Below are 22,848 nucleotides of genomic sequence, written 5' to 3' on the forward strand. Positions count from 1 at the left end.
AAGAAGGGAGCAGCCTCTGCACCTGCCACTCCTCCTCCCCGCCCCATGGCTGAAGCAGGACTGGTTCAGAGATCTCAGCTTCATGGAACGAGAAGGTGAGAGGCTCTTTCTGGCAGGTGCCAAGGTCCAGTTGTTGGCAGGAGGGGTAAAGGGGGGGGGGTAAGGGCCAGGGGCTACTTCTTGCTAGTGTGCTGCCTCCGGGCCTGTAGCTGTTGCCAAGCCCCTGGGGGCTTGGGTCCTGCACCAATGGAAAAGGAAGGTCCTTTTCTAACAAAGCCCTGGATGGGTGTTGAGGACGCCCCAAAGGAGAGGCTGCTGCCTGATGTGCCCACCCCAGGGCCAGGGGTGCTCTGACCAAAGGTGGGCGTGGAGGCGCCTCTAAACACAGGTTTGCTCTCTGCAGTGCAGGCCACATTGAGGCCAAAGGATGTGTTCTGGCTGGGTGCACCCAGGCTCTTCTGACTCAAGCCTCCCACAAAAGGAGTCGTGCTGCCAGCGGTCCCACTCTGTCCTGCTCCGGAGCCAAAGGCTCCTGAGGCAGAGCTGGAGCCTGGCGAAGCCACACTGAGCCCAAAGCCTCTGCTGCCAGAGGGTGGGGCTGCCCATCCCCCAAATGTGAAGGGAGATGGTGTCGTGCTACTGGAGCGACTGGCCCACTGCCGGTGGTCTGGGCTGTAGCTCCAAAGCCAGAGGTGGTGGCTGCACCAAAGGAGAAAACGGCTGTGGTGCTGCCAAAGGCTGGCTGGGGGCCGGCAAGGGTGCCCGAAGCAGAGGCTGTGGCTTTCAGGCCACCAAGAGTGGACTGTGTGGTGCTGCCAAAGGCTGGCTGGGCTGCGGCTGGAGTGGCAGTCGGGGCGGGGGCTGCAGAGTTTCCCAACGTGAAGGAGCTACACAAGCTGGGGACAAGGGATGGCTTGGCAGCCCACTGCTGCTGCCCATCAGTGGCCCCAAACCTGGGCTGGGCGTTGGATCCTGGATATGATGACAGAGAGGGCTTGGCACTTGAGCCAAAGGGAACGCTGATGGCTGGGCGGGGGGTGCTACTGAATGTCAGCGTGGCCTGGCTGGTGGTGGCTGGGGCAGAGGCTGGAAGGCTGCTGCCCAAATCACTAAAGCCAGCAGTGCTAGCGCTGCTGCTGCTGCTGCTGCTGCTGCTGCTGGCCACTGCCTGAGGGGCACCGGGAAGGGACTGGCCAAAGCTGGTGACTGCTCTTGAAGGAGGCATGGTGGGAGGCTTACCAAGCTGGACTATGGAGCTGGAACCCACAGCTGGGTTTGTGAAGCTGCCACCAGAGGCAGAGGGAGTCCCAAAGAGGACGGGCTGGGAGGTGGAAGCGGTGGTGCTAGTCACGCTGCTCAGGGTGCTGGTCATGCTGCTCACACGGAAGCTGAACACGGGCTTCAGAGCAGAGTCTACGGAGGTGCCACCTGTGGTCGCAGCAGCCACTGCAGAGGTGGCACGGGTCTGGCCAGGGAAGAGAGGGGCGCTCATAGCACCGGCTGGAGGAGCTGCCTGCTTGAAGAAGGGAGTTACTATGGGCACGGATGCAGGGGCCTCCCTGGTGTGAAAGCCAGGTTTAAAAGTGCGGGACGGGCTGCGGGTACTTGCGGGGAGGGCTGAGCTGGAAGATGTGGTGGCTGGGACCTTGGAAGGGCTAGAGGGCAAGGGGCCTCGTTCTTGCTTTTAGGAGGGGGCCAAAAAATGGGATCGAGCACGGGAGATGGTGAAGACACAGCAGGAGCTGCAGAGGCAGGAGGCTTAGCAGGTGAGGTGCCCAGCATTCCACAAGGAATATTCTGCTTGGGAGGGGGAGGGGGGCCGACAAGGCTTGGGAGTTGGCAGACGTCTCAGCCTCAGGGGCTGGAGGTGACTTGGTGTCAGTGACTGGTCCTGTGGAAGAAGCGGGTGTAAGGGTGCCGCCACAGAAAACGGCTGTAGGTTTGCAGTCCGAGGAGGTGCCCGCAAGAGGCCCTGACTGTGAAGAGCCAAGAGGGGCCAGAGGGCCGGGTGTCTTCGGAGGCGAATGGGCCACAGGGCTTGCCATGCCAGCAGACTTGGGGGGCGATGGTAGGCCTGGGGAATCCTGCTGCTTCTTCAAGCTCTTCAACAGTGGGCTAGGGCTTGGGGCTGGGAGGGAGGTTTCGGTGGCAGGAGTCCCAGCAGTAGGCAGGCTGAAAGAGACCGGAGGCTGACTGATAGGTGGGTTCTCAGGGATAGAGCTCAAGGTAGTATCAGTCTTATCCTCCAAGATCTCGCTGAACCATTGTGACAAAGCTTTCTTTTCCAAGTCTAAGTCTTCCGCAGTGACTGAATACCCAAGCTGGGAGGTGGAGGCAAGGTCAGCTGCTCCCCTCGCCAGGACCGCAGCAGCTGCACCTTCCGCTTACGCTGCCCTGAGCTGCCAGGTGTTGGTGGAGAACTCCACGAGTCCTGTTTCTCCCTTGTGGTGGTATCGGCAACTTCTGCTCCCCAGGACTCCTTGTCTGTTGTGAATGCAGTTGAAGAAGCAGAATGATGAGAAAGTTCCTCTTCTCTTATTTCCTTTGCTGGCCTCGCTAGAGCCTGGGAGCAGGACGAAGCTGGCCTGGAGAAGGGGGATGACCTAGGACCACTCCTCTTCCGCAGCTGAGAGAGACCTCCAGTAGAACTGTAAGAACTGGTGATGGCATTGCGCCTGGAGATGGGCACGCCGCCTGAGTACGTGCTAGTCAAGGAGCTCAGTGAAGAGGTGCGTGACCTCTTATTTAAGTGGGCATCTGAGCTCTGGGGACTGAGACCTCTCTTCAGAGACCCAGGCTTAGGCACAAAAGAGGCAGGGATTCCATTGGCCGCCAGCGGCTCAAATGCTGAATGTCCACGTCCACTGCTGTCCTGGCGCCTTCTCTTTTCTTCCTGGCCATCAGCCAGTATTTGGTCTTCCTCCTTCACCGTCCTTTTCTTCCTCGCTCTGAGGGCACTCAGCACAGTCTCCTTTGCACATGGGTCTGGGGCACTAGCTGATGGGGAGGACACGGTTGAGCTGCTACTCTGCTCTGATAGCAGGGGACGAATCCACTTGCTATCCGGAGGAGCAATCCTCACTCTCACTGGGCTGCACACCACTTTGGAATTGCGAGCAGAGAGCACAGTCTTCCTGTGACAACTATTCCAGCACACCGTGAGAAGGACCCCAGCGAGGCATACTGGGCCTGCTGGATTGGGTATCTCCTTCGAGGTGTTATTACAAACCGATGTGCTACAGGGCCACAACCCCGGAGGCCGTTCTCCTAGAGGGTCGGGGAAGAGGAGTGGGTAGGGAGGGGTGAGTATGAACCCCGGGGGTATGGCCTGATGGAGCTGGCGGCGGCGGCGTGGGGCGGGTGGGCGGGAGGCGGCCAGGCCTCTCCCGCAGGTCCCTGGCCTCCGAGGTGGAGGCAGGCTGCGGGGGGGCGGGCTTGCCTAGGTAGTTGCCCATGAGGAACAGATGAGCGCGGGTCCAAGTCCTTGGAAGAGGCGCGGAGGCTCTAGGAGACTTCGTTTACTGCTGACTACGCCGGAGGCAAGGTGAGCAGTGTTCCATGGCAGCGCGCGTTCCGAACCAGCGAGGTTCGGAAGGCGCGTGAACCTCGGGGCTCGCGGCGCAGGCCCCACCAGACCGCGGTCGCACCCACAGCTAGCCAGGCCAGCGTAACCGCCACCCCCGCGGGCACCAAGTACAGCACGAGGCCCAGCAGCCACAGGCCCAGCAGCGCTGCCCCTGCCCCTGCAGCACCAGCCCACAGACCCAAGGTCCCTAACACTGGCTATCAACCTCCGCTCCACAGGTTGCCTCCTGCAGTCACCGCAGCTGCTGCAGACACCGCGACTTCGCAAGCAAGGGTAGCCCCGGAAAAATAATAATAACAACAGTCAAAATAAAACCCCCAAACAAATGTGCATGCGCCAGATATACTTGAGTGAAAATAATCACATAGGTAGATACAGACACATATACCTATATCTAAAAATGCTTGGAGAATGTCAACTTTAGGATAATGCTACACAGGCAGGGGATGAGGCTATCAATGAAGACAAAAGGGGAACCTCAGTGGGATGTACTGTACTTGATTTTAACACTTCCAAATCTGAAATAGACCTAAGTAACATGTTAAGACATGTTAAACATAATCTCCATATGATGAATGTTCATCTGTTGTTTTTATCTACGGTTGAAATAATGAGAAAGTGGAGAACGTACTACATGTCTGTATGTTAAAATGTTTAGAGGATTCAGAAAAGAAACACAAATAAAACACTATTACATAGATAGACAGGTAATAGTCTAATATATTCGACCAAAATAATAGTCTTTGGTGCCCCACAGTTTTAAAACTTCCAAGGACGATTACTTGTTCCTCATTTGACTACATGACTTGTAATCATTTCAGATGATTCCATCTGAATGGTTAAAAAGAAACCAATGAGGTCATCTCATTCGATGTAAATTAGTACAGCATGGTGGGAAGCAGGAGATTCCTCAAAAAGTTAAAGAAAAAAAAATACCATAGATCAGCAATTTCAACTAAGGAAATGAATCAGTACTTCAAAATGTATCTGCACTCCCATGTTCACTGCAGGAACATTCACCGTAACCATATAAGAAACCAGGAGTGCCCAACAAATAATGGATAACAAATGTGTGTGTGTGTGTGTGTGTGTGTGTGGTATTATCCAGCCTAAATGCCCAAGAGATTCCAGCCACTTGCAGCAAAGAGATGAACTGGAAGACCTGCTAAATCACATAAACACAAAAAATAGATGGATTCTCACTCATTTATGGATCCAAAGGTTAATACATAGAAGCAAGACTAGAACAGAGCTCACCAGGGCAAGAGGTGGGAGAAAATGAGCATATGTGGCCAAGGACACACACTGCACCTATGTAGGAAAAATTAAGCTCGAGCGCCAAAGCAGAGTATGGTAACTATAAATTAGACCAAATGGTCCTAAAGGCATACATAGATATTTCTACGCAACAGAACAACAAACACTCTCTCAAGTGCACAGCACATTCTTAGGTAGATCTATATGAGCCACATCATGTTAACTTCACAAATTTTAAAAGATTTAAAACTATAGCAACTTGTTCACCATGGGATAAGACACTAAAAAAAACAAGAGGATGCTGGAAGTTTACAAACATACGAAAAACACACACAACTCGGAACTACCAATGGGTCAATAAGAAATCCAAAGATTACAACAAAAACTGTTGTAACCTCGTTGTTCATTTAAACAAATGAAACAGAACGCAATATACCAAAACATAGAGGATGCTACAAAAGCAGTTCCTAAAGAATTTTATATTGATACAAGCAAATGTAAGAAGAAATTTTGGGTTCCCGTCATGGAACATGGATACAAATCCGATAGAGACCATGAGTTTGCACGTTCGATCCCTGGCCTCCTCGTGGGTTAAGGATCCCATGGTGCCCGAGCCATGCATAGGTCACAATATGGCTCGGATCTGGCATTGCGTTTGCTGTGGTGTAGGCTGGCAGCTATAGCTCCGACTGACCCTAGCTTGAGGAACTCATATGCTGAGGGGTGGCCTAAAGGTTTGTTTTGTTTGCTTTGTTTTTTTATGTAAGAAAGAAGAAGGAAAGAAAAATCTCCATTAAATACCTAACTCATTCTTTGAAGTTGCTTTCAAGGAATCAGAAACAGGAACAAGCTAAGCCCAAGCTTAGAAAGGAAGGAAGGAATATAAAAGATCAACATGGAAAAATGAAATAGAACGGACGGCCATAACAACCACGTTCAAACCAACAACAACAACAACAACAAAAGCAATAAAAGAACTGCTTGGAAAGATAAATATAATGACTACTCATCTCTCAAATATGGCATGAATGAACCGATATATTAGAGAGAAACACTCTCACAGACACTTGGAACAGACTTGTGGTTGCCAAGGGGGTTGTGGGGAGGGAGTGGAATACTTGGGGAGTTTGGGGTTGGGAAATGCAAATTACTACATTTAGGATGGATAAGCAATGAGGTCCTATGGATAGCACAGGGAATTATATCCAGTCTCTTGGGATAGAACATGATGGAAGAGAGTATGAGAAAAGAATGCATATGTGTATATATGTGTATGGGTGTGTGTGTGTATACACTATGCTGTATAGAAAAAACTGACACAATGTTATAAATCAACTATGATTTTAAAAAAACTTTAGACTAAGAAAAAGAGAGAAAATTCAAAAAAATTAGAAATGAAAGAGGAGACGCTAGAGAAAAACATATGCTAAAGACATAGTGCACTATAGGCAAAAAAGACATTTAGAAGTAGTCTTTAGAGAAAATCTTCCCGATCCTTGTGAAAAGTGTTGCTACCACTTTTGTTAGACACACCTCCCACCTTAACCACTCCAAACCAGCTCCATGGTCCTGCCTAAGGCGTTGATACTATTTGGAAGTGACCATGGAAAAATCAATGTCCATGAATGCTGTTAAAAAAAAATAACAAAGAACTGAGTTGAAAATAAAACATTTGACAAAATCGAGCACTGATTTATGATGAAAATCCTGCATAAACTAAACCTAGAGATATGAAAATATGTGGAACAGAATATGGGAAAGCTAGAGTTAAAATCATATTTAATGATGCGAGGCCAAATACTTTATCCTTAAGATCAGGAAAAAGACCTTACCACTCTTACCACTTCCACTCAGCATTGTACTGGAGCATCTCACAGCGCAACATGTTAAGGGGAAAATTAATAAATGGAACATTAACTAGGAAAGAATAAAATCTGCCTTTATCCCCAGATTGTAGGACTTTAAAGAAGAAGAGGAGACTATTTAACCCATTCTAATCTATTCCATAATGGTTGGGGCAGGGCTTCTGATCATAAAACATTTTGTGTGTGTGTGTGTGTGTGTGTGTGTCTTTTTGCTGTTTCCTGGGCCACTCCCGCGGCATATGGAGGTTCCCAGGCTAGGGGTCAAATTGGAGCTGTAGCCTCCGGCCTATGCCAGAGCCATAGCAACGTGGGATCCGAGTCACATCTGCAACCTACACCAAGGCTCACGGCAACGTGGGATCGTTAACCCACTGAGCAAGGGCAGGGACTGAACCCGCAACCTCATGGTTCCTAGTCAGATTGGTTAACCACTGCACCACGACGGGAACTCCTGATCATAAACCATTTTCTAAAGGAAAGAACACCTGAGCTTAAGAGCAAACTATACAGACCATTGATTCAGACCTAGAGGATGTTTAAAAGAGAAACTTTTAAGGTAGCAATAAAGGGAACTACTCATTTTGGGGGGTTCACTAGTAGTCAACTTTGCTGTACGCAGCTACAAGATGTACAAGATGAAGTTTTACACAGACACTCATCTGGCTGTTAATAATTGCCAGCTGTAATAAATCTGCATGACGGCATTTAGGAGTTCTCAATGAAATTCAAATTTATATATTTCATGAGTCTCCAAAGCCATCAAAACCGTTTAATGAATGGACCACTACGGCCTTGCTGAACTTGGAAGATTGTGGTCATGGTTGATGAATTAGCCGTGGGTTTTACTTCCATAAGCCACCGCTTCCACCCCTTCATTCTGTGTATATCATCTGATAGCAACCTTTTTGGCTACTGTACTTGCTTTATCTAAAACAGAGTTAGCAGTTCTCTTGGGGAAAGACTTATCACTATTCTGATCTTCAAGAATAAAATACACATAGAACATTTTCGTTATTTTCAGAACGACCAAAAGTTGACTTCTCCGTGCGTCTTTCTAGGCCTCTGGTCAGAATTAATCTTAATCTTTCCCACATTCATATTTCACAACATTTTCTGAAAACGGTCTCTTTCCTCTACAGAGTTGTATCTCAATGACTCATCAGGAAATAGATGTCTCATTAAGTTGAACTGCAGGGCATTAGAGACCAGGTTTCAGGTGGATTAACTGTTCAACTCAGTTTCTCTATAGAGCAAGATCACAAGGCTCTACATTGTCACTTGCTGGTAATACCACAGTGAACTGACCACCAGGTTCAATTAGGAACTGCCTCACTCTACTAACAAATCAGGGCTTATTAATTTCTAATATACGGCACCACCCTAACATTCACTGAATGCTTGCTTCTTCAGAGTCAAATGTCAAGTGTTTTTGCCAAACTAGTTTAATATATACATATATATTCTTCAAATACAAAGTTATCGATCAGCTAATTTACCTATCTACGATCATTCTTCTCTCCCTTTGCTCATGTCTCCACTGTGAGAGTTTGGAATAAAGGAGAAGCAAGGAAAATGTGGGTGACTTCGACTACTTATGGCAATCTAGTACATGTCTCTGTATGTATCATAGAAGCAATGAAGCACGGATCTAAAGATAAGTAACCAATCGGTTCTTATAAATCACAAGATATAAATGTAGTGAATAATTATGTAGAATGATATATAAAGAGCATGGATTTTAATGTTGACAGAGCAAAAATATCTTTTACTACCTCAGTATGCCTTAATCTAACATATATATTATAGGGGAATATACGCTCAATTTAGGAACTTTATAAAATACTGAAAAGTGTAACAGTCACTCGAAATAACCACAGTAGATAAATCCATAATGATACCACTAAAGGTAACAGTTAACGAGATGGAGTGTGGAGGTGTTCGTAAAATTTTTGCAGATTTGATTCTATAAATGGTACTAAGCACTGGAATTCATTCAGGTTTTATTTTTTGGCTGTGTATTTACTGGGCTAGTCATTTAACCCTAACGATTTAGGCTTAGTTTCTACTGGTAAATACATGTTTTAAAATGTGGCATGATGCTAAATCAATGAGTAATCTGTTAAAGCTTAGCTTCTATAGCTAGGATAGGGAAATGGTGAAAGTAGCCAAAAATTCTTGTGATGACAAATTCGATCCTAGAGGGGCAAAGCTGGACAAAGTACGTTATAAACAAAACACACAGATTTGTGGCCCTAAGCAAAAGCAAAGGCACAAATTATCTATATAATAAACTTACTTATGCAGTTTGAATCTTTGGAAGGATTTAGAATCAGTTAAATATACTGAAAGTAGGATTGAGCAGGGAAAAAAAAAAAAAAAGCGCTTTAGCCATTTAGAAAAATCTTTCTATTCCAAACCAGACAAAGATACACCAAAAAAGATAATTATCGGCCAATATCTTTGATGGACATAGATGACAAAAATTCTCAGCAAATCTTAGCCAACCGAATCCACACACATCCAAAAAGTATCCCATGACCGCAGGGTATCCAGTCACAAGATGGTTCAACATACGCAATCATCAACGTCATACACCACATTAACAAACGATGTCAAAATCATACGATCATCTCAATAGATGCAGAAAAGCATTTGACAAAGTCCAACATCCATTCATCATCAAGACCTCGCCAAAGTGGTTAGAGGGAACATTCCTGAACTAATCAAACCCATTTATGACAACCACAGCAAATATAATACTCAAGGGGGAAAAGCCGAAAGCCTTCTCACTCAAATCTGCAACAAGACACGGATGCCCACTCTCACCACTGCGACTCAACACAGTTTTGGAAGTCCTAGCCACAGCAATTAGACAAACAAAAGAAATAAGGCATCATATAGGAAGAGAAGAGATCAAACTGTCACTGATGCAGACGACATGATACTATACATAGAAAACCCTAAGGATCAACCAGAAACTACTTGCACTGATAAAGAAATTCAGCAAAGTGCAGGATATAAGATTAACCTCAGAAATCACCACTTTCCGTATACAGCAATGAAATATTAGGAAAGGAATACAGGAATACAAAAATACAATATTAAAATTGCACCTCACAAATCAAATACTCGAATACACCTGACTAAAGAGTAAAGGACCTATATGCCAGACCTATAAAACTTCAATCAAAGAATCAAACAGATGTAAAGAAATAAAGATATTCCATGTCATGGACTGGAAAATCAATATTGTAAAAATGGCCATGCTACCCAAAGCAATCTACAGATTCAATGCTATCCCTATCAAATTACCATGACATTTTCACAAACTACAACAAACATCCAACATTCAGATGGACCACAAAAGACCCAGAATCGCCAAAGCAATCCTGAGAACAAAACCAAGCGGAGGCATACCATTCCCAGACTTCAAGAAATATTACAAAGCCACAGTCAGCAAAACAGTGTGGTACTGGTGTCAAAACAGACAGACAGACCAAGGGACAGAAAGAGAACCCGGAAAAACCCTGACACCTATGGTCAATAAGCTTTGGCAAGGGAGGCAAGAACATAAATGGAAAAGAAAGTCTATTCAGCAAGCATGGCTGGGAAACCTGGACACTGCATGCAAAGCAATAAACTAGAACACACCCTCACACCATGCACAAAAATAAACCCCAAATGGCTGAAAGACTAAATATAAGACGGAACACCATCAAATCCTAGAAGAGAACACAGGCAAAACACTCTCTGTCATCAACATCATGAATATTTTCTAGGTCAGTCTCCCAAAGCAATAGAAATAAAGCAAAGGAAACCATGGACCTCATCAAACTGAAAAGCTTTGCACAGCAAAGGAAACCCAAAAGAAAACAAAAAGACAACTTACAGAATGGGAGAAAATACTTTCAAATGATGCATCCACAAGGGCTTAATCTCTGAATATATAAGCAGCTTATACAACTCAACAGCAAAAAGCCAATCAATCAATGGAAAAATGGGCAAAAAGACCTGAATAGACTTTCTCCAAGGAAGATATACAGATGGCCAGCAAACACATGAAAAAATGCTCCACATCGCTGATTGTAAGAGAAATGCAAATCAAAACTACCAGAGATACCACCTCACACCAGTCACAATGGCCTCATTCATAGCCACAAATAACAAGTGCTGGAGGGGTGTGGACAAAGGGAACCCCCTGCACTGTTGGTGGGAATGTGAACTGGTACAGCACTATGGAGAACAGTTGGAGATACCTTGGAATCTATACAGAACTTCCATACGACCCCGCAATCCCACTCTTGGGCATATATCCGGACAAAACTCTTCTCAGGAGAGACACATGCACCCGCATGTTCATTGCAACACTATTCACAATAGCCAGGACATGGAAACAACCCAAATGTCCATCAACAGATGATGGATTCGGAAGATGTGGTATATATGCACAATGGAATACTACTCCCCAAAAAAAAAAAAAAGAATGACATAATGCCATTTGCAGCAACATGGATGGAACTAGAGACTCTCAATGAAATGAGCCAGAAGACAAAGACAAATACCATTGATAGCACTCATAACTGGAATCTATATCCACCACAAATGAACATCTCCACCGAAAAGAAATCATGGACTTGGAGAATAGACATGTGGCTGCGAAGGGAGAGGGAGGGAGTGGGAGGGATCGGAGCTTGGATATCAGACATACTTAGAATAGAGTTACAAGGAACCCTGCTGAGCAGCATTGAGAACTATGTCTAGATACTCATATTGCAACAGAACATAGGTGGGAAAAAAGGTACACATGTAAGAATAACTGATCCATGCTTACTGCAGGAAAAAAAAAAAGAAGAAAATCTTTCAAAAATGTTCATTCTAAACTTCCTTGCAAGAAGGACATGCAACACAACTATAGTTTCTTATCTGTTTTTTACTGTTAATTTTTTTTTTTCTTGGTCTGTTTCTGGCTGCCCCGCACCATATGGCAGTTCCCAGGCCAGGGACTGAATCCATCCCTATCAGCAACCTACACCACAGCTATAGCATGTGGATCCTTAACCCCTGCACTGCACAGGAATTGAACTGGCCATGGCACAGACACAAGCTGGATCACTGACCACTGCGCCACCACAGGGACTCTCATTGCTAGTTTGAAAGGCTGTAAAAATTCCAGCATCACTCTTCTGTAAACCCAAACAGTGGATAGGAACTTCATCTTGCACTCTGCTGCACATCAGAGATGCAAGTGGTGAGGGCTCACCGGCGAACCTCCAGCCGCAAATAGGGCAAAAATGACCCCATCTACAAAACAGAAACAGATCTGGCACGTGGAGAACAGACTTGTGGATGCTGGCTGGGACAGAGGAGGAGTGGATGGATGGGGAGTGTGGGGTTGGAGTATACAAACTATTAAGTTTGGAGTGGATAAGTACTGGGGTCCGCTGTACAGCGACGGAACTCTGTCCTGTCTCTTGCGTTACAACATGATGGAATATAACATGAAAAAAGAAGGAATATATTATATATATATTCACACACCCACAACACAACATATACACGACTGGGTCACTTTGTTCAACAACAACTTCTTAAATATAACATGCTAAGTATTTGGACAGCTGTTCCCTATTAACCTCAGGTGACTAACCACTCACCACTGTGGAAGCATCACTGATGCTACAATTTTATTAACCTGCTTGAATTCCTGCCAGTTTTCTGTGTTTCTCCTATGTAAAATTATCCTAAGTACTTTTCTGTAATCTGAATGCGATCATCGTATACATGCTGCTGACTGAAGAAATGTTTTCATATGAGATACGAGGAAGTCATCCTGGATTTCACCTGATTTGGCCTGAACTTTACATAACTAGAACACTCTTTCCCATGCCTGCAAACATCCTTAGTACACCTGCTTTAACACTAAAGGAAATAATGCACTAAAAACATCAAGATGGGAGTTCCTGGAGTGGCACAGCGGAAACAAATCCAACTAGGCCCGTGAGGTTGTGGCTTCACTCCCTGGCCTCGCTCAGTGGCTTCAGGATCTGGTGGTGCTGTGAGCTGTGTGTAGGTACAGACACGGCTTGGATCTGCCGTTGCTGGGCTGTGGTGTAGGCTTGCAGCTGTAGCTCAATTGGACCCCTAGCCTGGGAACCTCCATATGCAGTGGGTGTGGCCCTAAAAAGACAAAAAGACAAAGACAAAAAAAAAAGAATTGCGAGATGGAGCAACTGATTCAGGCATTCAAAGTGGAAACAGGATCCATTGTGGATGTTGTTTCAGTCTTGTTCCTGCATCAAGAAGCTTACTTTTTGAACTACCTCAAACTCAAGAGTATCACCAGCCATTTGAAAACACTCTCTTCTACACCTCCAGCTGCAACTTATGCTCTCTCTTTAAAGCCTATCAGTGTAACTATTCATACATTTCGGACCCCAACCCATCCTCACTTAAAAAGGGCCCTTACTCTTGCCTGTTCCAATCCTAACGCTTGACAGACAGCTTATGTACCTTTGCATCTTTGCCTGCATAGGCCTCCACATTCTGTAGTTCAGTGGAACACAATTCCAATGCTTATGAGGCTCTCCTCTCCTAGGCTACAGTCTTCAGTGTACATCAGATAAGCTCTCGTCTATTCCTATCACTGACTGGACTGATGGTCTGTGTTGACGGCACTAACCTGAGAAAACACCCTTCCAGACTCATTTCCCACGGCAGCTTTCATGAAGCCCCAGACTAAGTTACACACGTTTTACTATATCCTCATAATTGAATAAGCATATCTGACTGTAATTATCGGACATTAATTGACAGACCGAGCTGTCTTTATCTAAATTTTTACTCTTATTTGAATACCCTAGGAGACATTTGCACTTATGACGTGACCTTAATGTTTGTATGTGATCCTTAGTACTCTCCGCTTTAAAAACTTGTATTATTTCTTAGAAGAAAAGGCTAGACATATACAACCTTTTCGTATAATTTTCTTTCATCTGCTAGATTGGGCTCTGGAAGGGAGATATTTAGGTATTCCTAAGGAGGTTGGTTGGAAATCCTGTATTCCTTCACTTTTGAAGAAGGTATTACAAAGGAATTGCAGTACTCTCCGGGCCTGAGAAAACTAACACTTAGCCCATCCAATTATACTCAGTACATCCTCTTCATTGCTCACTAGATCATTTGCTGAGGTTGGAGCATGCTTAACCCTTAAGCAAACTGACCAATAAAACATGCTTTCATTAATGCTGAAGCACAGGACCTTCAGTGTATAAGAGCTCGCCATGAAGCTGACTAACAGCCATTAACGGCCAGACAAGCTCCGTTTCCTCTAAAATTGGTGGCTGTGTGTTAGTTAAATACTACCTAAGATTATTTCTTTATGCTTAACATCTACTGAATATAGACTTAAGTAACTCCATTATTGCTATTACTCATCAGTGAAGCTGGAAAATGCCAACAGAATGGGATAAGATGCTGAAAAGGACTCTGTTTTAAAACACAAGAAAATGATAGTCGTTCATTGTTCTTGAGGCTTACAAAAACATAATATTCAAGTGAAATAACACACAGCCATTTCAAAGACATGTGCTTTTGCACATAGAATTCACATATCTACGTCCTCAGAGTTCTCTCATTTTCAATTTCTGTCAAGTACGTGAAGCCACAGAAAATGTTCATATTTTCTCAACAAGCCACGTTACAAAGCATGACAGAGGCCAAGTGATTAGAGATTCACTTACTGAAGACTTTGTTAAAATATATGTCTGGGGAACCTTTTTTGTTTGTCTGTTGGTTGGTTGGTTTTAGGGCTGCACCTGCTTACAAGTTCCCAGGCCACGAACTCCAGCTACAGCTGCCGGCCCCTACCACAGTGGCTTCCGGCCTACACCCACAGCACTTGCTGGTCCACAACCACAGCCACAGCAGTGTAGGATCTGAGCCATGTCTGCAGCCTACACCACAGCTTGCGGCAACGCCAGATCCTCAGCCCACCAGCGAGGCCAGGGATCAATGTCCTCTTGGTATCCGTCGGGTTCATTACTGCTGAGCCACAAGGGGAACTCCCCGGTTAGACCCTTTGTGCATTTATGCCAGATGAATTGCCTACCTTGGCATGAACATCAACAGCTATTGGCCACAGGCTCATTTGACAACCACTCTGTGTAACTTAAGTTTTATGAACATGTACATGAATAGACATGAACAACTTCTGTTAGTCAAGAACTATGAAATCTCTATCATTGTAGTGAAAAGCAGCGGAAACCAATCTATAATTGTTCCTGACTTCACTGTTACTTCATCTTTGTAAGACCAGACAGGACCTGTCATTCGTATAAATGGCAGCTTTTATGTTACTAGAAAAATTACTAATTTGGTAACATAGGTGTACATTTTGAAGACATGTATTTCTTTTCAATTTGTGTTTGGCTTAAATCTAAAATCGCCCAGCCATGGTTAAGGACAGCCCCAGAGAATTTCAGACCTAAACATGTACTATCAACTCATATTCCAGTGTCTGAGTTCAAAGTTCACAGTTTAATACGGGTTCCCAATTTTAAAAACTTTCATCGGGGAGAAAAGAAGGTTAGAAGAAGTTATTGGAGAAGACCTAAAGTCTGTATAGTGGTTCAGGCAACGATACAGTACTTGAGATTGAGTCTCGATTGCAATAGCCTTGGAAAATTTTACCACTGACACTTTTTTGATAATTTCATGCAACAAATCATTTTCCTTGCCATACTGTGAGTATGGGTCAGCCCATTGTATCTGCATTGCAGCACCCCAAAACCAAAGAGGCCAGAAGTGACATGGTCCTCTCATTACACTGAATAAACTAGTGATTGATACCATGAACACAGGAGCAAAACAAATGACAAAGTATGAATTAAGTCATGGGTTCCAGCCATCCATAGCCAGCATCTCTTTGCCACATGGGATTCTATAAAAATCGCATAGCACAAATTGAATGTAACGGCCTACTCATGTGCCTGTACTAATTAGGATACTGGTCACTAACTTCAACCAGAGGCTCATAGAATCTGAGCTGGCGAGGCATTCCAGAAAGGTAAGATGACAAGATCCCAAAAGGCACAGCTCTTTTGAGAATTCTATCTTCCAAAATGAACAAATGCACATTTCAGAAGTAACATTATGGAGAGGTCCACCCCTCAGTTTCTTCATTTAAAAATTAATACAGAATAAGAAAGAAAGTAAATTCAGAGGGAGGTCAGAAATAACGGCAAGGAAAGAAACTAATAAACAGAGTGATTAATGAATCCAAATGAATATAAAGTTAATAAACCATCACTGATGTTTGCGTTGAAGATAGTGATATGGAGGATTTCCAATCGTGCTCAGTGGTTAAGAATCCGACAAGGAAGCATGAGGTTGCGGTTTGATCTCTGGCCTTGCTCAGTGGGTAAGGATCCAGCATTGCTGTGAGCTGTGGTGGTAGGCCGCAGACTCGGCTTGAGCTGGCAGTTCCTGTGGCTCTGGCAGAGGATGGCGGCTACAGTCCAACAAGCCCCCTTAGACTGGGAACACCATATCCACAGGAGGAGAACTGGAAGCGGCAAAAAGGAAAAAAAAAAAAAAAAAAAAAGAGTAAAATAATCCTAAATAAATCAATACGAAACATCTATCAAATTAACATTTATTTATATTATTCTAAAAGACAGGACATTAGCGTATAAATATTAACTGATACGTTTGTAATTTTTAAATAGCAGTCTTCAAACGAAAAACGGCAGGTCCATACATAATTCCTGCTGCGTCTCACAAATTACCCAAAAACTAAAGGAAACATTAAAAGAATATCCATAGACAAAGTTAATGGATAAAGGGTAACAATGACAGTCATATTTGCAATCAAAGTAACTAAAGAAAAACTGTAAACTCATGAGCAATTCTGAAAATGTCTAGCAGGGGACAGTGCCAACAGGTAGTCCAAAGCCGCATGCTCTTGTAACGCAGAAGTATTCAAGAACTGGAAGCACTGTATACATTTGAAAATGAGGCTCACACTGTAGCTGAAAGTCAGACTGGTTGTACCTTTTGAGGAGAAACCTTTTTCCCGTATTTCCTTGCAATCCTCAGAAGAGCAGAATAAATTTTGGTCTCCTGGGGTTCCTGGACCAAGGGTCCTGCCTGGGGAACTGAGGCAAGCTAGCTCAGAGGACTAACCTGAGAGGGTCTGCCTTATGTAAGGTGTAGGCAGAAGCCTGATTTCTAGGCCTGTGCCCCACCCCCCTCTTCGTCCTGGCAGATGTTCCAGGTTCAGGTCCCTCCTCAGCTCCACACACAACAGCCAGGAGTCGAGCTCTCCAGGGGGTGGGGGCACAGTCCCCTGCCAGCAGACAGTCACCCTCAGTCCAAAAGGGCAGGGGACTCCTTACACCTCCGTCACATTTATAAAATAAGAATGACATTTTGTGCTTCCAGCAGAAGCTCCAGGCCCTCGGAAAGGCTGCCTGGGACAGCATTTGAGCCTCTCTTCACACAGGCATTACTGAACTATACAGCTAATTTCTAGTCTATAGCTTATCTAACCACCTCAGTGAACCAAGCTTGAAGGAATTTAAAAGGCAATTTAGCTTAAACACAAAAATAACTATTTTATCTGGTTGGAAATGTTTAAGGATGTTTTCTTTTCACTTCGACACACGCACTCATGCTTCTCCCAAAGAGGATAGGCGTGGCAGCCAGGCTCTTGGGCCTGGGGTACGTGGTTTTGGAAAAAGGAAGAAGAAAGGAAGGGGCGGGGGAGTAAGATACGGTTTTAAAATGTTGCTTATTACTTAAACGCTTTCTAACTTATACGATGGGTGATCTAGCCTGCCGTGAGGTTAGGTAGATGGGCAAAGAAAAAAGTGGCCCCATCCACCTAGGCCGCCAGCCCTGAAGGTCAAAACACCAACTGAAAAGTCAAGACAACTGCACACAGACATACAGAAAAGACTCAGACTTGGAGCCATCAAGTGGTGCTACTTTCCACATTCAAATAGCGAGGCCCCAGAAACTTAAACAGTTCCGTCCAGCATTACCAACGTGCGCCACTCATACAATTCAATTTCCATCAATCTCGACTCTAAGAGCAATGGACAGAGATCCGATAAAGTAATACAGAATAAGGCTTAAACATGTGATCCGGGAGGAGATAAGTCCAGTGAGGCAACAGGGAAGGTGGACAAGGAGGCAGCTGAAAGCAGTGGTGGCATCCTGCCTGTTCCAAGAGCTTCCCTCTCCCAGAGTGACAGGTCACCCCTCCATCTGCCAGGCTAACAGTCCTGAGCCACCAAGCGTGGGGCCAAACTGGCAGAGGGTTGGCGATGAAACAGAGGCTCCGACTTGAGGAGCAGCACCCACTGGGGTATCCAAGGCAAAGCTAGACTCAGGATCATTTCAAAAGGAATTGATCCTGCAAGCAGTCGGTGACGGACAAAGCAGCAGGAATGGAGACCCTGAGTCCTCTAATGGGACAAGATGGGAGACGCACCTTGCATAGCCAAGCCAAGCAAGGTAAAGCTATAGGGATAAGCGCTTCCCCCAAGCCCATCAAATGCATATCAGAGATGCAAGGGGTGAGGTCTCTACCTGCCACTCTCCAGCAGAGCTGGCTCTCAGGGAAACGCTGGCAAGGGAGCTGCCTCACTAAGCGTATATACCACGCGAGCCTCAGGGAAGGAAGCAGGCGATATGTTCAGCTGTTTCTTCAGTTCTCGCCAGCCTCACCAGTGCAACTGTTCAAGTAAGGTCACAGGCTTCGGCCCGGCCACCCTTCCTGCCTTCCCATCCCCCAAGGCCTGGGCCTTCTGCTTCCTGCAAGACAGGGAGCAGCCTCTGCACCTGCCACTCCTCCTCCCGCCCATGGCTGAAGCAGGACTGGTTCAGAGATCTCAGCTTCATGGAACTAGAAGGTGTGAGAGGCTCTTTCTGGCAGGTGCCAAGGTCCAGTTGTTGGCAGGAGGGGTAAGGGAGGGGGGTAAGGGCCAGGGGCACTTCTTGCTAGTGTGCTGCCTCCGGGCCTGTAGCTGTTGCCAAGCCCCTGGGGGCTTGGGTCCCGCACCAATGGAAAAGGAAGGTCCTTTTCTAACAAAGCCCTGGATGGGTGTTGAGGACGCCCAAAGGAGAGGCTGCTGCCTGATGTGCCCACCCCAGGGCCAGGGGTGCTCTGACCAAAGGTGGGCGTGGAGGCGCCTCCAAACACAGGTTGGCTCTCTGCAGTGCAGGCCACATTGAGGCCAAAGGATGTGTTCTGGCTGGGTGCACCCAGGCTCTTCTGACTCAAGCCTCCCACAAAAGGAGTCGTGCTGCCAGCGGTCCCACTCTGTCCTGCTCCGGAGCCAAAGGCTCCTGAGGCAGAGCTGGTGCCTGGCGAAGCCACACTGAGCCCAAAGCCTCTGCTGCCAGACGGTGGGGCTGCCCATCCCCCAAATGTGAAGGGAGATGGTGTCGTGCTACTGGAGCGACTGGCCCCACTGCCGGTGGTCTGGGCTGTAGCTCCAAAGCCAGAGGTGGTGGCTGCACCAAAGGAGAAAACGGCTGTGTGCTGCCAAAGGCTGGCTGGGGCCGGCAAGGGTGCCCGAGGCAGAGGCTGTGGCTTTCAGGCCACCAAGAGTGGACTGTGTGGTGCCAAAGGCTGGCTGGGCTGCGGCTGGAGTGGCAGTCGGGGCGGGGGCTGCAGAGTTTCCCAACGTGAAGGAGCTGCACAAGCTGGGACAAGGATGGCTTGGCAGCCCACTGCTGCTGCCCATCAGTGGCCCCAAACCTGGGCTGGGCGTTGGATCCTGGCTTGGCACTTGAGCCAAAGGGAACGCTGATGGCTGGGCGGGGGTGCTACTGAATGTCAGCGTGGCCTGGCTGGTGGTGGCTGGGGCAGAGGCTGGAAGGCTGCTGCCCAAATCACTAAAGCCAGCAGGTGTAGCGCTGCTGCTGCTGCTGCTGCTGCTGCTGCTGGCCACTGCCTGAGGGGCACCGGGAAGGGACTGGCCAAAGCTGGTGACTGCTCTTGAAGGAGGCATGGTGGGAGGCTTACCAAGCTGGACTATGGAGCTGGAACCCACAGCTGGGTTTGTGAAGCTGCCACCAGAGGCAGAGGGAGTCCCAAAGAGGACGGGCTGGGAGGTGGAAGCGGTGGTGCTAGTCACGCTGCTCAGGGTGCTGGTCATGCTGCTCACACGGAAGCTGAACACGGGCTTCAGAGCAGAGTCTACGGAGGTGCCAGCTGTGGTCGCAGCAGCCACTGCAGAGGTGGCACGGGTCTGGCCAGGGAAGAGAGGGGCGCTCATAGCACCGGCTGGAGGAGCTGCCTGCTTGAAGAAGGGAGTTACTATGGGCACGGATGCAGGGCCTCCCTGGTGTGAAAGCCAGGTTTAAAAGTGCGGGACGGGCTGCGGACTTGCGGGGAGGGCTGAGCTGGAAGATGTGGTGGCTGGGACCTTGGAAGGGCTAGAGGGCAAGGGGCCCTCGTTCTTGCTTTTAGGAGGGGCCAAAAAATGGATCGAGCACGGAGATGTGAAGACACAGCAGGAGCTGCAGAGGCAGGAGGCTTAGCAGGTGAGGTGCCCAGCATTCCACAAGGAATGTTCTGCTTGGGAGGGGAGGGGGCCGACAAGGCTTGGGAGTTGGCAGACGTCTCAGCCTCAGGGGCTGGAGGTGACTTGGTGTCAGTGACTGGTCCTGTGGAAGAAGCGGGGTAAGGGTGCCGCCACAGAAACGGCTGTAGGTTTGCAGTCCGAGGAGGTGCCCGCAAGAGGCCCTGACTGTGAAGAGCCAAGAGGGGCCAGAGGGCCGGGTGTCTTCGGAGGCGAAGGCCACAGGGCTTGCCAGCCAGCAGAATGGGGGCGATGGTAGGCCTGGGGAATCCTGCTGCTTCTTCAAGCTCTTCAACAGTGGCTAGGGCTTGGGGCGGAGGGAGGTTTCGGTGGCAGGAGTCCCAGCATAGGCAGGCTGAAAGAGACCGGAGGCTGACTGGGGGGTTCTCAGGGACAGCGCTCAAGGCAGTATCAGTCTTATCCTCCAAGATCTCGCTGAACCATTGTGACAAAGCTTTCTTTTCCAAGTCTAAGTCTTCCGCAGTGACTGAATACCAAGCTGGGAGGTGGAGGCAAGGTCAGCTGCTCCCTCGCCAGGACCGCAGCAGCTGCACCTTCCGCTTACGCTGCCCTGAGCTGCCAGGTGTGTGGAGAACTCCACGAGTCCTTCTCCCTTGTGGTGTATCGGCAACTTCTGCTCCCGGGACTCCTTGTCTGTGAATGCAGTTGAAGAAGCGAATGATGAGAAAGTTCCTCTTCTCTATTTCTTTGCTGGCCTCGCTAGAGCCTGGGAGCGACGAAGCTGGCCTGGAGAAGGGGATGACCTAGGACCACTCCTCTTCCGCAGCTGAGAGAGACCTCCAGTAGAACTGTAAGAACTGGTGATGGCATTGCGCTGGAGATGGGCACGCCGCCTGAGTACGTGCTGGTCAAGGAGCTCAGAGAAGAGGTGCGTGACCCTTATTTAAGGGCATCTGAGCTCTGGGGACTGAGACCTCTCTTCAGAGACCAGGCTTAGGCACAAAAGAGGCAGGGTGGCCAGCGGCTCAAATGCTGAATGTCCACGTCCACTGCTGTCCTGGCGCCTTCTCTTTTCTTCCTGGCCATCAGCCAGTATTTGGTCTTCCTCCTTCACCGTCCTTTTCTTCCTCGCTCTGAGGGCACTCAGCACAGTCTCCTTTGCACATGGGTCTGGCACTAGCTGATGGGGAGGACACGGTTGAGCTGCTACTCTGCTCTGATAGCGGGGACGAATCCACTTGCTATCCGGAGGAGCAATCCTCACTCTCACTGGGCTGCACACCACTTTGGAATTGCGAGCAGAGAGCACAGTCTTCCTGTGACAACTATTCCAGCACACCGTGGGAAGGACCCCCAGCGAGGCATAGTGGGCCTGCTGGATTGGGTATCTCCTTCGAGGTGTTATTACAAACCGATGTGCTACAGGGCCACAACCCCGGAGGGCCGTCTCCTAGAGGGTCGGGGAAGAGGATGGGTAGGGAGGGGTGAGTATGAACCCCGGGGTATGGCCTGATGGAGCTGGCGGCGGCGGCGTGGGCGGGTGGGGGCGGCGGCCAGGCCTCTCCCGCAGGTCCTGGCCTCCGAGGTGGAGGCAGGCTGCGGGGGGCGGGCTTGCCTAGTAGTTGCCCATGAGGAACAGATGAGCGCGGGTCCAAGTCCTTGGAAGAGGCGCGGAGGCTCTAGGAGACTTCCGTTTACTGCTGACTACGCCGGAGGCAAGGTGAGCAGTGTTCCATGCAGCGCGCTTCCGAACCAGCGAGGTTCGGAAGGCGCGTGAACCTCGGGGCTCGCGGCGCAGGCCCCACCAGACCGCGGTCCCCACAGCTAGCCAGGCCAGCGTAACGCCACCCCCGCGGGCACCAAGTACAGCACGAGGCCAGCAGCCACAGCCCAGCAGCGCTGCCCCTGCCCTGGCAGCACCAGCCCACAGACCCAAGGTCCCTAACACTGGCTATCAACCTCCGCTCCACAGGTTGCCTCCTGCAGTCACCGCAGCTGCTGCAGACACCGCGACTCGCAAGCAAGGGTAGCCCCGAATAAATAATAATAACAAACAGTCAAAATAAAACCCCAAAACAAATGTGCATGCGCCAGATATACTGAGTGAAAATAATCACATAGGTAAGATACAGACACATATACCTATATCATAAAATGCTTGGAGAATGTCAACTTTAGGATAATGCTACACAGGCAGGGATGAGCTATCAATGAAGACAAAAGGGGAACCTCAGTGGATGTACTGTACTTGATTTTACAACACTTTCCAAATCTGAAATAGACCTAAGTAACATGTTAAGACATGTTAAACATAATTCCATATGATGAATGATTCATCATCTTGTATTTATCTACGGTTGAAATAATGAGAAAGTGGAGAAACATGTACTACATGTCTGTATGTTAAAATGTTTAGAGGATTCAGAAAAGAACACAAATAAAACACTATATTTACATAGATAGACAGGTAAATAGTCTAATATATTCGACCAAATAATAGTCTTTGGTGCCCCACAGTTTTAAACTTCAAAGGAGATTACTTGTTCCCTCATTTGACTACATGACTTGTAATCATTCAGATGATTCC

At 47.5% G+C, this 22,848-nt stretch overlaps 2 pseudogenes; both read right to left on the minus strand.

Annotated features, from left to right (window-relative positions):
• Positions 1 to 37: 37 nt before the first annotated feature.
• Positions 38 to 18,612, minus strand: LOC110258469 (annotated as a pseudogene).
• Positions 18,609 to 21,711, minus strand: LOC110258470 (annotated as a pseudogene).
• Positions 21,712 to 22,848: the final 1,137 nt, after the last annotated feature.

This window comes from Sus scrofa, unplaced genomic scaffold (genome assembly GCF_000003025.6).
Source record: "Sus scrofa isolate TJ Tabasco breed Duroc unplaced genomic scaffold, Sscrofa11.1 Contig2116, whole genome shotgun sequence".
NCBI classification, from domain to species: domain Eukaryota; kingdom Metazoa; phylum Chordata; class Mammalia; order Artiodactyla; family Suidae; genus Sus; species Sus scrofa.